Below are 18,375 nucleotides of genomic sequence, written 5' to 3' on the forward strand. Positions count from 1 at the left end.
TTGTATTTTCCCAATCCACTTGAGAGCTGTGACCCAGAAACCATTAAGGCCAAGCACATTTCTTTTCCATTTTCAGAAAGTCTGTTTGATTCTCAGTATAAGGACAAAGAGAACAGTTCATTTAAATTCCCCTGCTGTAACTTGACTTTTGTCAGAATTTACCTTTTAAGACTGATTCTACTCTTGTGAATTCAATTTTACTTTGGTAAATAGAATTTATTTTCTCTGCAAGCGTGATAAATCTCTACACTATCCCAACTAAATCTACTGCTTACTCTATGAAACATGCAATATAAAGTACACCTAATCCAGAACTTGATATTCGAATAGACCGATCTATATAAATTATTGGCAGTGGGATATGCATTTTGATTCATAGCAGCAGCTTATCCAAGAGAATGATTGAATGTGTGTGGATTTGACAGCTTGGTTTCAGCTAAAGCTAAACAAAACCAATTGGTAGAAATGGCCTTGAAGGCACTAATTACTCACCTGACCAATTGGTTAAACACCAGCTACTGACACAAGTAGTTTATGACAAGCTGAAAACTTTAAACAGCATCTGTTAATGCACTTTGTTGTACCGATATAAAAGATGAAGTGCACTTAAAGTAGCTGATATAAAATTGCTGCAAAATAAATCAAACTCGATATTTTCTCAATCTTTTAGTAACGGTTTATAAAAATCCACCCTCCTGCCCCCCGACCCCGTTGCTCGACTGAGCTATTGTTTCTTACACCCATGGACATGTTTCTGGAAATTCACATGGTGAAATTGGGTTTGGCTGATGCCACAAGGTGGTAATACTGAATTATCTGCTAACTCAAATTGTTTTTTTTTCCCCCTATTAAATCTAATTGAGAAGAAAACAGAACCATGTAAAATTAGTTGCACAATTTAAGCATTGCCCAAACATTACAATTGTCCCACCTCTGGCCACTTCCTCTGGAAGCTCAGTCAGTTCTTGTACACTTTCATTGAACTGTGGCACTGGAAGAATTAGGATTGAAGTTCAAGCATCACGCTTTACCATCAAATCAGATCCAGTATTTCAGTTCCAACCTTGTCCAGAAGTGGTAGTCCAAAGTGCACTGGTACACTGGCGTTATTCGGGGGGTGCAGACCGCACTGGGTGACACCATCAGAGGAGGTGACACCCAAATGACTGTCTATAAAATTTTTGTGCAGTGTTTCAGCAGAAATTTATTATTTAAAATATCCCTGTAGTTAGTTATAACAACAAAAACGTCTTTTGTAAGCCCAGCGTACATGTATCGATATACAAACAAGGCTAAAACTCGATGCTAATTTACTTTCTGAACCTTCTAATGAGCTCTGGTCAGACCTGTCATTATTACCCAATTACAATGAAACTTCGAATCACGGGGCTTCGACTGCACGCCCTACAACCACGCGCTGTTGTTTTCATTGCTGCTGGTGTTTTTATAGTCGCTGCTTTTGTCAAATTATCTGGTGTTTTAGCTAAAATATTGTGGTCATTAGTATTTGTGAACCAAGATCAATAACCTTTTTGAGAATGGAGTAGTAATTGAAGGGAAAGAAGGACAAAAATCAAAAAAAGGCTTCGGTCAGTTACTAATAATGTAATTCAATGTAGAAAGAATTTTGCTGTTCGTATTCATCTAATCTAAGAAATATTACATTTAAGCAAGTTACAACTATATTTATCACATATTCTTTGGCTTGGCTTCGCGGACGAAGATTTATGGAGGGGATAAAAAGTCCACGTCAGCTGCAGGCTCGTTTGTGGCTGACAAGTCCGATGCGGGACAGGCAGACACGATTGCAGCGGTTGCAGGGGAAAATTGGTTGGTTGGGGTTGGGTGTTGGGTTTTTCCTCCTTTGCCTTTTGTCAGTGAGGTGGGCTCTGCGGTCTTCTTCAAAGGAGGTTGCTGCCCGCCAAACTGTGAGGCGCCAAGATGCACGGTTTGAGGCGTTATCAGCCCACTGGCGGTGGTCAATGTGGCAGGCACAAGAGATTTCTTTAGGCAGTCCTTGTACCTTTTCTTTGGTGCACCTCTGTCACGGTGGCCAGTGGAGAGCTGTGTTCTCGCAGCAACCCACTTTTCAATCTTCTTCAGCATGATGCTGAACCAAGCCATGAAAGAGCCCAACAATGAAGACGCTGTTTACATCCGGTACCGCACGGATGGCAGTCTCTTCAATCTGAGGCGCCTGCAAGCTCACACCAAGACACAAGAGAAACTTGTCCGTGAACTACTCTTTGCAGACGATGCCGCTTTAGTTGCCCATTCAGAGCCAGCTCTTCAGCGCTTGACGTCCTGCTTTGCGGAAACTGCCAAAATGTTTGGCCTGGAAGTCAGCCTGAAGAAAACTGAGGTCCTCCATCACCCAGCTCCCCACCATGACTACCAGCCCCCCCACATCTCCATCGGGCACACAAAACTCAAAACGGTCAACCAGTTTACCTATCTCGGCTGCACCATTTCATCAGATGCAAGGATCGACAATGAGATAGACAACAGACTCGCCAAGGCAAATAGCGCCTTTGGAAGACTACACAAAAGAGTCTGGAAAAACAACCAACTGAAAAACCTCACAAAGATAAGCATATACGGAGCCGTTGTTATCACATATTATTCTATATTTTAACAACTACCGCTCTGTATATAGAGTATACATTTAGGCTGTGTGTATAATATTGTAATTTAAAGGTGTAATTTTAATTTTGCTAGTTGTTTATCTCACTACTATTCCCGTTACATTCAGTCATATCTGGGAATTATGATATACGAGTAAACATTAATACAAAAAACATTACTAAGGATTCTGTGTGGTCTAGTACAGGAGGAGGGAGCGGGGGTGACACCAACCCTAGTGACATCACTGCACTGGTAACTTTTTTTGTAAAGAAAATTGGAAATAAACCTAGCCCTTGAGCTTCATTACGGTCAGATTCACCTTTCTCTTGGATCTTAAATGACACAGAAACAGGAGCTTTTAGATACTGCATGATCTAAATTCATGGTCTTTCCCTCGCAATGCCGAGAGTCTCTGGAACACAAGTTTTCAACAGGAAATTGGAAACAGTCCCTTTGATTACTGCAGCTGACTCAGGGCAGGTCAGGGAATGGGAGCAGAAGTGTAGCGCCACATTTCTGAAGGTCAACTGTTAGTGATTAGAAATGGGCACAGAGGCATGATTCTATGTAACGTAGGAGCTTCAACAAGGAAAGGCCTTCTCAGAGACAATGAAGCACTGCAAAAGATTAATCTTCACTGACAGATTCCCCATTAAAGCCCCTGCATTCAAGGCCCAGATGGTTTTCATACTGTGAGGCTGACATCAGGTGTGTGATGCATATCCAACAGTGATACAACTGATGCCTAAATGTGTTGCATGAATGGACAGACTGCAATATAACTTCCCAGTTCACACACACATGCAGGTGCTGGTTACTCTTCGTGATGAATTTGAGCTGGCGTAGTCACACAGGTATCAGAGCTGCTGCTTCTCAACTCTCGAGACCAAGCTTTAATCTTGATGTCAGGTGCTGCCTGTGTGGAGTTTGCATGCTCTCCATTCTACTGAATGCTCTAGCTTTCTCCCACATCCCTTCCAAAATGGTGTGGGTTGGTAGATTAATCGGCTGCTGTAAATTGCCCCGTGTGTAGATGGGTGGTTAAAATGTGATAGGAATGTGGGGAGAATAAAACTGGGTCAGACCAAATTAGTGTGAAAGCGACTAAGTGGTGGTTGGCACTGACTCGATGGACTGAAGAGCCTGTTTCTGTGCTTCCTCTCGCTATGACTGATTCTTAAGTTCAAATTATCAAGCAGTGTACAAAGAACACATGCTGAGAAATGGCAATTCTGCTCCTTTCTATTTTAATGGGGGAGCTAAGAATGTCTTTTTTATGGAAACCAATTTCAGCAGATTTAGAAATGAACTTAACAGGATACCTTTAAAAGAGTAGAAGAATTTGCAACCAAATAATAAAATGAATTACAAAATGAAGCGACCAAGAAATGCTCAGCTTTTTCAGACAGAGACCGTAACTCACATGTGGTTACATTCAAATGGAATTTCCCAACACTGATAAGATGCGTGCATGTATCTTGTCACATGCAATGCTGCCATCGTGGAGCTTTCTGTTAGAGCCTAACACTGCTTCATATTGTTGTGTCCTCTACTGCAGTCCAGAGATAAATCATACACAATACTTGCTTTTCTTTCCTACTGTTGAATAAAATTATTCAACAGTAGGAAAGTTGGCTTTACTTGGCACTAAACAAACATTCAGAGTATTTTCCTTTTACAGTGCACTGACATCATCAGACGTTGTAAAGATCAACCCTGCTCTGGGGGCTGATTAACAGACATCAATGTGTAACAATCTACTTTCCTTCTCCACTGCTGATATATATCATGCCTCAGTGGAATGCTTTTTAAAAAGATAGTGCTATCTTTCACTCCTTCGGGATACCTTTTAACTTAACAGTAAGTGTACAAATATTCCACACCAAAGTCAGATTCTCCTGGGAAATAGTTTCCTGAAAGTTCAAAGTTAAACATTTCCTTTTTGTTTAATTTTGTAAACCACAAAATGTGACTTAAGAACATTTCCAAATGCTATTTGAGCGTGGATGTTCAACCCTCACTCATCTGTAATTAACATTGTGGAGTGACAGGTATTAGAGCTGTGTATACAAATTCCATTCTGCAAGCATCTTTCTTTGCTTGGCCCTCCCTCAGTTCCACATTAGTTCAGTAAAGGAAACACTGGTCGCTACAGTACCCATTACACAAAAGAATCAGGATGTTTCACAGATGTTTGTGATGACAAGATGGCAACCTTGATCCAATTTTCTAGATTTATTACGAGATATGTTCTTGTCAGTAGATAATAGCCATCTAAGATTTCTATCACTATGAGAGATAGGAAGATTGATGGGATTTGTTGATTAATTTTTTTCTTTATTGATGTTTTTTGTAATGCACTGATCCCCATTCAGAGCCAGCTCTTCAGTGCTTGACGTCCTGTTTTGCGGAAACTGCCAAAATGTTTGGCCTGGAAGTCAGCCTGAAGAAAACTGAGGTCCTCCATCACCCAGCTCCCCACCATGACTACCAGCCCCCCCACATCTCCATCGGGCACACAAAACTCAAAACGGTCAACCAGTTTACCTATCTCGGCTGCACCATTTCATCAGATGCAAGGATCGACAACGAGATAGACAACAGACTCGCCAAGGCAAATAGCGCCTTTGGAAGACTACACAAAAGAGTCTGGAAAAACAACCAACTGAAAAACCTCACAAAGATAAGCGTATACAGAGCCGTTGTCATACCCACACTCCTGTTCGGCTCCGAATCATGGGTCCTCTACCGGCATCACCTACGGCTCCTAGAACGCTTCCACCAGCGTTGTCTCCGCTCCATCCTCAACATTCATCGGAGCGCTTTCATCCCTAACGTCGAAGTACTCGAGATGGCAGAGGTCGACAGCATCGAGTCCACCCTGCTGAAGATCCAGCTGCGCTGGGTGGGTCACGTATCCAGAATGGTGGACCATCGCCTTCCCAAGATCGTGTTATATGGCGAGCTCTCCACTGGCCACCGTGACAGAGGTGCACCAAAGAAAAGGTACAAGGACTGCCTAAAGAAATCTCTTGGTGCCTGTCACATTGACCACCGCCAGTGGGCTGATATCGCCTCAAACCGTGCATCTTGGCGCCTCACAGTTCGGCGGGCAGCAACCTCCTTTGAAGAAGACCGCAGAGCCCACCTCACTGACAAAAGGCAAAGGAGGAAAAACCCAACACCCAACCCCAACCAACCAATTTTCCCCTGCAACCACTGCAACCGTGTCTGCCTGTCCCGCATCGGACTTGTCAGCCACAAACGAGCCTGCAGCTGACGTGGACATTTACCCCCTCCATAAATCTTCGTCCGCTAAGCCAAGCCAAAGATCCCCTATTTACTCCAAACATGTTACCTGTAATTCCTCACCTAATCTATTTCTACTTCAGATAGACGTGGACTTCAATTCTCACTGTGAATTTATTGTCATATACCAAAGTACAATTAAGCTTGTTCTCCAAGTTTAGATGAATGAAAAGTGTCTCTTCGAAATATGCAAAATTCTTAAGGGGCTTCAAAAGGAAGATGTGGAGTTCATGTTTACCATAGCCAATCAGAAACAGGGATCATAGTCTCGAGGGAAAAGATTTGGCCGCTCAGGAGAGAGAAGACAGTTCTTCACCGAGAGAGCGGCAAGATGGCATTGAGTGTACTCAGTCACTGAGTATGTTCACCAGGAGAGTGGGTGAGTATCTGATGAAAACAGAGTCACTGACAGCATTTAAGTGTTTAGAAGGTCACTTGCAAAGTGCTGGAAGATGCTATTAATACCGATTGGTGCTCACTAGTTGGTGTGAACATAAGGCAAATGTTTCCATGCTGTATGAATGTAAGTTCAAGGCTGAAGCCCCTTTCTCACTGGCACTTGAACCCAGTAATTAACCACCAATTTACTGGTCCACCTGCCAGTGTGAATGCTTCCAACCCAGTTAGAGGGCGTGGGTGGGGTCCAAATTGACCCAGGAATTAACCGCCAAGGGAGGGTGTATCATTGCTGATCCATTTTGAATCTGCATACCGGGGACACCCAATGTGAACAGGCGATCCGGTATGCCGGGTCCCATTATGATGTGATGATGACGTTCTTGCATGTGTGAGAGATTGTAAAGAGGCAGGGAATGGAAAGAGAGGGAATTTTTTTCACACAGCATTCACGTGATTTTTTCCGTTATTAAGAGTCTCCGATATGCCGGCATTGGTCGTTCACACTGAAACAAACAAAGCCGGCATTTTACCGGGTCAGTGTGTCTTTTTACACAGCAAGCCGTATGTGGCGGCATGTTAGACCCACTTGTTTCTCCCAAAAAAATGGCTTAAAAGTGTTCCCCGGTCTTGAATGCCAGGTTGAAATCAGGGTGATAATGGTGAGCAATGCTGATAATAATGCTGTCAGTTCTCGCAATGGGCATTGTTGTGTTGAAAATGTGTCAGGTTTGTGAGAGACAAGACTGGACACAAGGGTTTGCTATCAAAAACATAACAAATAAAAAAAATGGTGTAGAAAAATCATTCCGGGAATAAAACACATGCACACAATGTATAAAAGAGCGTAGGGAAATACGTGCACAATATATAAAGGAGTGTGGGAAAATCTACTGCAAGTATTGAATAGAAGAGGATTTCAATTTTTTTCTTTCCACTGACATACCCCCTTAAGTAATCCCTTACTAAGCACAGCTGCCTATTGTTGGGGGCTGGTGGCGGGCTGTCGGTGGGGGAGCGGGGTGGTGGGTCCAGACTGTTAAAACTGAGGACAAAACCACAGACCAGCTCCCTCACAATCTGGCAGACCTTGTGTCAAATCTAGGATTAGGGTTAGACTATCCCACACATGTTTTATTCCTGCTACCACTTTGTCATACTTGCTATAAACTGTGCGCATGTGTGTGTTATCCCCATTTCCTTTTTTCCACACCCGTCTTTTGTAAATAAATTCATTTACTACAAAACTGTGTTCATCTGTTTTCCAATTGTACGAAAATATGTGCACAATTTAATTAAATAATTGATTTAAAGTAAGCTTCAAAAGTTGTTTTAGCTTGCAGCAAGAATGCACCCAGCTAAACTTAAGATTCAGTCATCTTTATTTTCTTCACGGATTTTATCTGCCCCAATATCCTCCTGCTGTTGGGTGTATGTGTTTGGGGAGGGGGGTTGTGGGGGTGGGTGCATAAGTGGAGGTGTGTGTGTGGGGGATTGTTTGTGGGGGCATATGTGTGCCCATATCAATGTGGGGAGGTGAGGTTTAGAGAGGGAGACTGATCCATCTGTGCCCTCCGGCAGGCCCAGGGTTCCAATGGGAGTGCCATTATCCCCTGCCTTCCCCTGGGCTACAACATCTTCTTCTCTCAGAGATCCCTGCACCCAGGGCATGCAACTGGCTGATTACTTCCCCAGCACCACCATCACCTTCAGTGGTTGTCCAACCCAGCCAGATGTCAACGTGCCGCCATTGCCATCTTTGACTTTGCCTCCTGTGACCGCGGTGACTGTGGCCACCCCCAACCAGAAACTTCTCAGTAGATTTCTGCGCTTCCCCCGTGAACCCCCTGCAGAGATGGAGAATCCCCGTGACCCCCTGCAGTGATGGGGAACCCACCCCCCCGACCCCCTGCACTGTTGGAAAATCCACATGACCCCCTCCTGTGGGGATGGGGAACACCTATGACCACCCTGCAGGGACAGGAACCCCTGTGATACCCTTTATGGGGACGGGGAACCCCCGTGACCCCTGCACTGAAGGAAAATCCTTGTGACGCCCCCCCGGCAGGGTCGGGGAGCCCCTGTGACCCACCCTGCGGAGATGAAGAAACCCTGTGACCCCCCCCTGCACTGATGGGAAATCCCTGTGACATGTGGGAACATACTGGAGAATGAGAGACTGCAGTAAGGTGTATAGAACAAAGAGTTCACTGCCTACAAGAATGTAATACGTCACTCAGGATGTCACCGCTGGAGGCTGGGTCCCCCTTTACTCCTCGATACCGGGTATGCAATGTGAAAGGGTGCAAGAACCGAGTTTTCTTTGTCCAGTGGGAACAGCCCTAACGGTATTTCACAACGGGCCATTCACACGCCAATTTAGTGGGTTGCCAATGTGAAAGGATTGAAAAAACTTGTGATATTATGGGATTTTGGGTCAGTGCAGGAATATGTTGCTGAGGTAAAGGTCAGTCCTGATGTTATTGAATAGTTCAGTAGGTGCACAAAACTGAATTACACTCTCTTGCTTATATTTGTTATATTTCGATGAGCTATGGTTGTGTTAAATTGATTTTAATTGATGGTCTGCTTCAGTGACTGAAGGAACACAAATAAATATTTACAATAGGGGAGAACAAAAAACTTAATTATCAGATATTCAGTTCAACATTGGTGAAAAATTTGTGAAGAAAATTAACAGCCACTTGGGCAAGCATTGATTACATCCATCATGTCTGGCAAAGGAAAATTCCTATTTAACTAAGCTGATTGAGGCTTTTAATGAAGTCCCAGAGAATATGGTTGAGGGCAGTATAATTAACATTATGCATATAGACTTTCAAAAGTCTTTTGATTAAAAGGAAACACAAATTAGTTCTTTAACCCACAAAAGAACAAGGGCGTAAACATGTCCAAAGAATAGGAAAGGGTGAATTTGTGGAATGAACACATTTAAGATTTAAATTTAAATATACAGCAAGGTTACAGGCCATTTTGGCCCACAAATCTATGCCACCAAATTTACACCCAATTAACCTATGTCCTAGTACGTTTGGAACACCAGGAGGACACCGGAGCCCTGTGGAAAACCCACAGAGACACGGGGAGAACATACAAACTGTTACAGAGAGTGCAGGATTCGAACCCAAATCCCAATCGCTGGTGCTCTAAAGGCGTGGTGCTAACCGCTATGCCAACCGTGCCACCCCAATTGTGACCTGGTGCTTTTCAAGGACCTAGGAATATAGCTAAGGCATATTTCAGATACAGAGAAGAAAGAGAGGAAGGTGTCAAAATCATGTTCAGAGGAGGAAAACTCACTTGAAATGGAAGGTGCAAAACAAAATAAACAACAATAATCAGCCAGTCAGTTTATTTTTCAAACATTATATAATTAAAATAGATTAAATTAAACATAAGACCATAAGACATAGGAGCAGAAATAGACCATTCAGCCCATCAAGTCTGCTCTGTCATTTAATCATGAGCTGATCCATTTTCCTACACAGTGCCACTGCCTGGCCTTCATCTTATAACTTTTGATTCTGTGGCTAATCAAGAACTTATCAATTTCTGTCTTAAATACACCCAATGACATGGCCTCCACAACTACCTGTGGCAACAAATTCCACAGATTTACCACCATTTGGCTGAAAAAATTCCTCTGCATCTCTGATCACAGCAGATGCCCTTCAATCTTTCTGCTGCCTTCCTCCCTTCTTGAATAGTGGAGTGACTGCAATTTTCCAGTCCTCTGGGACAATACCAGAACCTACTGATTCCTGAAAGATCATTATCAATACCTCCAAAATTTCTACAGTTACTTCTTTCAGAACTGGAGGGGGCAATCCATTTGGTCTGGGAGACATCCACTCTTTGACCATTCAGCTTTCTGAGCACCTTTCTCCTTTGAAATAGTAACTGCACTCACTTCCCTTTAACATCTGGCACACTGCTAATCTTCCCTACAAGAGCCCCCTTTCAATCTATTTTGGCCAGTTCCTCCCTCATGTAATTTCCTTTACTCCACTGAAATACTAACACATTTGACTTCAATTTCTCCTTGTTAAATTTCATATTGTATCACTGCCCAACAATGGTTCTTTCACTCTCAGCTCTCCAATCTCCTCTGGTGCATTACACAACACCCAATCCAGGACAGCCGATCCCCTAAACTGCCCTAAAAGGCCATCGCGTAGGCATTCTACAAATTCAATCTCTTGAGATCGTCCAAACCTGGTTTTCCCAATCTATTTGCATGTTAAAATCCTCCATGTCCATATCCCGGCTACTGTTTGGAGATCAGTGTATAAATGCCAAAAGTGTATTTTTACCCTTGTCATTTCTTCATACAACCCACAGTGATTTTATATCTTTTACATCTTCTAGTCCTCTTTCTAGGGATTTAATGTTGTTCCTTACCAACAGAGCCTTTGTTTACCTGTCTATCCTTTTGATACACTTTGTATCCTTGGATATTCAGGTCCTAATGACATCCATCCTTTAGCCACGACTCTGTGATAACCACAACATCACACCTACCAATGTGTAGTTCTACTACAAGGTCATCCACTTTATTTCTCATGCTGTGTGCATTTAAATACAAATTTTTAGCCCTTTTTTTTAAAAACTTCTGACTCTGTATCCCTGTTGCCTTGCAACTCATCCCATTGGCTGCAATTTTGCCCTTTCTGCCTGTCCTTCCACACATACTCAATACCAGCTGTCACTACGTGTGCACCAACCACCTCTTCCTCTGTTTCTTTTCTTTATAAAATATTTTTATTGATTTTAATAGAATAAACTCTTTAAACATGATTTCTAACTGATTACTTAATTCAATTCATAGTATAGACATGTATAAACTGTAATTATCAGACAACATATCTTGCTCAAAACCTTGGATTTTGATGTTAAACAGAAAATAATGAGATAGAATTAAATGACTATAAATCTTCAACCTATTCTATAATGTGATCATTATTAATTGTCTTCTACATCCTAGTTTTCTCCCCCTTACTAATCCTATCCCTCCCACTAAACAAGGATAACCTGCAAATAGTGAGTAGATATGAATTGAATTGCAGCTCTCAGACATCAGACAGGGTATCCTCAGAGCATTCACACAACTAAGCCTTCAGGTTGTGATAGTAATCCATGAATGGACCCCAAATCTTGTCAAATTCAACCTTGACATCTTTAATGCTATATCTAATTTTCTCCAAACTTATGTTAAGCATATCATTCTTCTGCTTCTTCACCTTGGTTCCCAACCTTTGTGAATCTGGTATAAACCACACCCCCTGCCAACAGCATTAGTGAACCTCCATGCCAGAATATTGGTTCCCCATGAATTCAGATGCATTGGTGTAACCAATCCAACTTGGTGCAGGTCACCCCTTCCCCAGCAAAGGTTCCAATGATGCAAGAACTTGAAACCCTGCCCCATCTCTTCAGCCACACGTCAGTTTGCACCATCTTCCTATTCTGACCTTCCCTAGCTTGTGGGACCGATTCAGAGATGACCACCTTGGAGGTCCTGCTCTTCAGCCTCTTTCCTAATTCCCTAAACTTATTTTGCAGGACCCACTCCTGCAAATGTCATTAGTACCTATTTGTACCACGACCTCTGGCTGCTCACCTCTCCCCCTTAAGAATATTCTACACCTGCTCAGAAGCATCCTGGACCTGAGCACCTCGGAGGCAACACACTATCCCAGATGTAGAATCTTCCATCTGTTCCTGACTATCGATTCCCTGATGAGTAGATATTGGACCACTAGAAAATAACACTGGTGAAACAATAATGGGAGACAAGAAGATGGCAGAGAGACTAAATAAGTATTTTGCACCAGTCTTCACTGTTAAAGACATTAGGAGTGTGCCAAATGTTAAAGGATATCAGGGAAGGGAAGTGAGTGCAATTACTATTTCATGAAAGAAGGTGCTCAGAAAGCTGAATGGTCTAAAGTTGGATAAATCTTCCAGACCAGATGGATTGTACCCTCGGATCCTGAAAGAGGTAGCATTAGAGGTTGTGGAGGAATTGGTAATGATCTTTTAGGAATCAATAGATTCTGGCATAGTCCCGGAGAACTGGAAAATCGCAAACTTCACCCTACAATTCAAGAAGGGAGGAAGGAAGCAGAAAAGAAATTATAGACCAGTTAGCCTGACATCAGAGGTTGGGAAGATGTTAGAATCTATTGTCAAGGATGAGGTAACAGAGTTCTTGGAGGCACATGGCAGGACAGGCCAAAGCCAGCAGGTCCGAGGGAATATCTTGTCAGGTCTTAAATAAATCTTTATTTATCCACCCTTATTTGCTTTAAGACAGCAAGCACTTCCTCCTCTTTAATCTGTAAGGGTTCCATGACCCCACTGCTCGTTTTCCTTACTTCCCACATCTCTGTGCCATTTTCCTGATTGAATACTGATTAAGAAAAACATTTAAGATCTCCCACATATCTTTTGGCTCCATACAAAGCCGACCACTCTGATCTTCAAGGGTACCAATTTTGTCCCTTACTTTCCTTTTGCTCTTAATATACTGTATCCTTCACAATGTCTGCCAAAACAATCTCATGTCTTCTTTTAGTCTGCCTGATTTCTTCCTTGAGGTTTCTCTTGTATTTTTATACTCCTCAAGTACTTTGTTTGCTCCATGTTGCCTTTACCTACTAATGTACCTCTCTTCTTCTGAACCAGATCCCCAATATCTTTTGAAACCAAGTTTCCCTATGGAAACTGCTAACCTTGCCTTTAATCTTGACAGAAACATACATTCTGTACTCTCAAACTTTCACCTTTGAAGGGCCTCCACTTACCTTGCACATCCTTTCCCGAAAATAACTTATCCCAATCCACACATTCTAGATCCTTTCTCATTTTCTCCAAACCGAGGCCCAGACCTATCCTTCTCCATAATTAACTTGAAACTAATGACATTATGATCACTGGACACAAAATCTTCCCTTACACATACCTCTGTCACCTCTCCTGTCTCATCCCTAATAGGAGATCCAGTATTGCACTCCCTCTAGTTGGTACCTCTATATATTGATTTAGAAAACATTCCCAAATATATTTGAGAAACTCCAAGCCATCCAGCCCTTTTACAGTAATGGGAGGTCTTTAAGCAAGTGACAAGCAGGCTGGAAAAGGGAGGTGTGTATTTGGACTTTCAGAAGGCACTTGACGTGGTGTTTAATAAGAAATGGGTAGGGGATTGGCTGATGGCAGGAAGCAGAGAGCTGGAATATAAGGATCATATTCTGGTAGGCTGCCAGTTGCTAGTGGTGTTCCACAGGGATCTGTGTTGGGCCCACTTCTTTTTATGTTGAATATTAATGGTTTGATGGCTTTGTGGCCAAGTTTGCAGTTGACACGAAAGAAGTGGAGGAACAAGTACTGTAGAGGGAAACACGGAGGCTGCAGAATGACTTTGACAGATTAGGAGAATGGGCAGAGAAGTGGCAAATAAAATATAATGTTGGAAATTGAATGGTCATGCACTTTGTTGAAATGAAGAAAATAAATGTGCAGAATATGTTTTAAATGGGGAAAAAATTGAAAATACCCAGATGCAAAGGGTGTTCTCGTGCAGGATAGCCTGAAGATAAACTTGCACATTGAGTCGGCGGTAAAGAAGGCAAATGCAATTCTGGCATTCATTTTGTGAGGAATGGAATATAAGAGCAAGAATGTGATGTTGAAGCTTTATAAGGCACCAGTAAGTCCTCACTTGGAGAATCGTGAGCAGGTTTGGGCTCCTCATTTAAGAAAAGTTGTGTTAAATGATTCAACAATGTCTTCAGCCTCCCCATCCATCACTGGGTGAACTGCTGTTGCTCCAGATTTTTTTTTCAGTGTAATGTTTTTTTCTCTTCTTCCCCTTCGTATTTCAGTAGCTTACAATCAATTGTATGGCTTTTAATACCGCTGCCACTATGTTATGTCTCTGTGTTACTTGGGAGGCTTCTTAAATAACTTAGAGATGCAAGATTCAAAACACAGAAGAGACTTTACTTACTGATGTCTTCCACCATCACAGGAAACTGTTCCCACACACACACATACTCCCCACAGTGGTGCACTACATTTACTACAGTGAAAAGGCTGTATTCTTACGTGGTTACAAAATAGTCACATTACCCTGACGATATAACAGAGAGGGTTCAAAGGAGGTTCAATAGGATGATTCCGGGAATGACAGGGTTATAATGTGAGAAGCATTTTATAGCTCTTGCCCTGTATTCATTGGAATTTTGAAGAATGATGGGGTGGGGGGGGGATCTCATTGAAACATTTTGAATGTTGAAAGATATGGACAGAGTCGATATAGAAAGGTTGTTTCCCATGGTGGGAGTCTAGAACAAGAGGGCACAACTTCAGGATTGAATGGTGTCCACATAGTACAGAAATGCAGAGGAATTTCTTAAGCGAGAGGGTGGTGAATATGTAGAATTTGTTACCACAGGTGGTTGTGGAGGCCATGTCATTGTGTGTATTTAAGGCAGAAATTGACAGGTTCTTTAATAGCCAGGGCGTCAAAGGTTATGGGGGAGAAAGCCAAAGAGTTGGGCTGAGTGGGAAAATGGATTAGCTCATGATTAAATGGTGGGGCAGACTCAATGGGCTGAATAGCCTATTTCTGCTCCTATGACTTATGGACTATCGCTCCACCTGTCCATCCTTCCCTTCTGAGGGTCAGAGCGGATCACATTGCTATTGGTCTGGTTGGTGCCTGGCCTTCCCCCCCCACCCCCCCCCCCCATCCCCACCAGCAGTATTTAAATAGTATATTTGTTGCTGAGGGGAATGCCACAGGATAGCCTACTCTACCTGTCTATTTCCTTTCCCTCACCTGACTGTCATCCAGCTACCTTCCTGAGGCCTTTGTGTGATTACATCCCTGTAACTCCTGTCTGTCACCCCCTCAGTCTCCCTAATTCATCATGAGTATCAACATATGAGAGGCATTTGTAAACAGTGATAAACTTTCCCAGGACAAAAATGTCAAACCGTTGAAGATATGTATCAGGTGAGGGGGCACTTTAATGGAGATATGGAGAGTAAGTTTTATAGAGAGTGATCGGTGCCTGGAACGGGCTGCCTGGGTATCGGTGGAAGCAGATATAATCGTAGCATTTAAGTGGCTTATAGATTGACATATGAATCTGTAAGGTATGGAGGAGTGTGGATTTCAGATTTATTGTCAGCGTACATACATGACATTACATACAACCGTGAGATTCTTTTTCCTGCGGGCGAGGCAGAATTACTGCTTCTTGATAGCGCAAAAAAAACTGCACAATGTACACATGTAAACAAAAAGAAATGTAAACAAAATGACTGTGCAATACAGAGAGAAAAATAAATCAATAAAGTGTGAAAGTACAAGTCCCTAAATGAATCCCTGATTGACTTTATTGTTGAGGAGTCCGATGGTGGAGGGGTACCAGCTGTTCCTGAACCTGGTCGGGCGAGTCTTGTGGCACCTATACCTCTTTCCTGATGGCAGCAGTGAGAACAGAGCGTGTGCTGGGTGGTGTGGATCCTTGATGATTGCAGTGTTCCCTGTAGATGTTCTTGATGGTGGGGAGGGTTCTGGGCTGTGTCTGTTACCTTTTGCAGGGCTTTACACTCAGGGGTATTGGTGTCCTCATACCAGCCTAAAGCCCCTTTTCCACAGCCACTCTATACCAGGAATTAACTGGGACAGGGTCCAGTGGAAAAGGAACACTGTCCGAACAATGGCATCAAATGACGTCATTTCACATGGGGATTAACCGCCTCTACCCCTACTCATATCCCCAGTGTTTGGTGATGCTGACAAAACCAGTGGAAAAGGGACAGCAGAAAGTCACTCATTTCCAGTTGAAGGTAGAACACTCCGATCCCCGGGAATGAGTGTGTTCAGGGGAAAAGCAATTAGTGTCCCAGTTAAGGGTGGCTCAGTGGAAACGGCACAAAGGGCTTCCTATCCTGAGACACTGCACGGCCAATTAACTGGGATGCCAGTGGAAAAAGGGCTCATGATGCAGCTGGTCAGCACACTTTCTACCACACATCTGTAGAAATTTGCCAGGGTTTCTGATGTTGTACCAAACCTCCGCAAACTCCTAAGGAAGTAGAGGCACTGATGTGTTTTCTTCATGATGCCATTAGTGTGTTGGGTCCAGGAAAGGTCCTCCAAGATCGTGACTCCCAAGAACTTCAATTTCCTCACCCTCTCCACCTCTGATCCCCCAATGATCACTGATGGTGGACCTCTGGCTTTCCCTTTCTGAAATCAAGATCAGCTACTTTGGTTTGGGTGACACTGAGTGGAAGGTTGTTGTTGGTGCACCATTCAGCCAAGTTTTCATTCTCCCTCCTGTATGCTGACTCCTCGCACCTCTTTACACAACCATGGTATCATTAGTGAATTTGTAGCTGGTGGTGTTGTCATACCAAGCTACACAGTCGTAGGTGTATAGCAAGTCGATCAAGTGCAAGCTTGGTGCAAAATAGTGGGTTGAATGGCTCTCTGTGTGCTCGACTATTTTATAGTACATGTTTGATGATTCTCCAGCAGCAATTAGTGAAGGTTACAATATGGAGAGGGAACCCTCAGGATTTTAAATGTGAATGTTTTAAATTTTAAAATTTAAATTATATATTGATACATCTCTCAGTAACTGGCCCTTCTGGCCTACAAGCTCAGGCTGCCCAATGACACCCATGTGACCAATTACTTTCTTTCCACCATAGATCTTTGAAAGTTTGGAGGAACCAGAGCCCTCGGAGGAAACTCACGTGGTCACGGGGAGAACGCAGAAACTCCCTGCAGACAGCAGCACATTGACTTGCTCCTCCTACTCTATTACCCGAAGAGAGGCTTTGCTGGAATACAGAATGCAAATTAACTGATGTGCAGTGCTGAGAGCTGGATGACTGACAACACGCTAAACTGCAGTTTCATTCGTTGTCTCAAGTGGCAGTGCTTATGGGGATTATTAATAACGTGTGCATCTAATCCCTACTGGTTGCCGTGAGCTACCTACTTTTCTCAGAAGAATCCAAAGCATGAGTCCTGTTTGTTCTTATAGATCATAGCACAGATTGTATAGATTTACTTTATTTGCTTCCTTTCTTTCTATACATTTCAGTAGCAAGAAAAGGCTTAAAAAGAATATTTTTGTGAGTCCATTAAAGAAATTGTTTTCTTTTAGTAGTGCAATTCCAGGATGTGAGAACCAAGGCTGTGCTGTTCTTGAAACTTGTGCTAGATGTTTTGCTGAAGTCTGCATATTACAGGTCATGTGAACGGGCTGTAGAATAGGAAGCTAAACACATAAAAGGCTGTGCCATCTGCCTATGGGGTTTCTTGTAGAAAGATCGTGTGGTAGGTTACAATAGGTCTTCTCATGTAACAGAGCACCTGCTTTCCAAAGTTAATAAAGTTGAGTTGTACTTGCATTAGTTGCCATACACATCTTTACATTTGATCGGTTAACATTTGGTGCTGCAAGAAGGGTCTTGCTCGGATTGGAGATCTCTTGTGGACTGAAAAGGTAGAGTGGGGAGAAAATCAAGGCATCTGAGGATTCCTTGAATCCTCTTTTTTGGCTGGTCTCCAAATCGGCCCAGTCCCTTATCCAAGGTAGACCTATTGCCCTGCCACAACCCCACAAGACGCCACAAGTATAAGATGCTCAAGGTCAGTGAGAGCTGTATAACTGTTTATAGTATTTTGGGAAACTGGTAATCAGTGATTGTTTTAAAAGGCAGAGGAAAAAAATTAGGGTAGGTTTTAGGAATTAGTCAGCAACTGCCTGCAAGGCAGAGGAGAAAGTTTAAGTAGGCACAAATGTAGGGAAATATTCAACAACTGTGGAAACACAAGGGAAAAATGTTGTAGAAATGAAGAATAGAGAAATGGGTCAAGGTCTAGACAAAAGTGTAAATGGGTCGGCTATTCAAGTAATGTGTAATATGTACCCGGGAGATGAGAAACATCTATGAAAATTATGTTATGCATTAACCAAACGTTTGGATGAA

This window comes from Narcine bancroftii, chromosome 12, assembly GCF_036971445.1.
Source record: "Narcine bancroftii isolate sNarBan1 chromosome 12, sNarBan1.hap1, whole genome shotgun sequence".
Lineage (NCBI taxonomy): Eukaryota > Metazoa > Chordata > Chondrichthyes > Torpediniformes > Narcinidae > Narcine > Narcine bancroftii.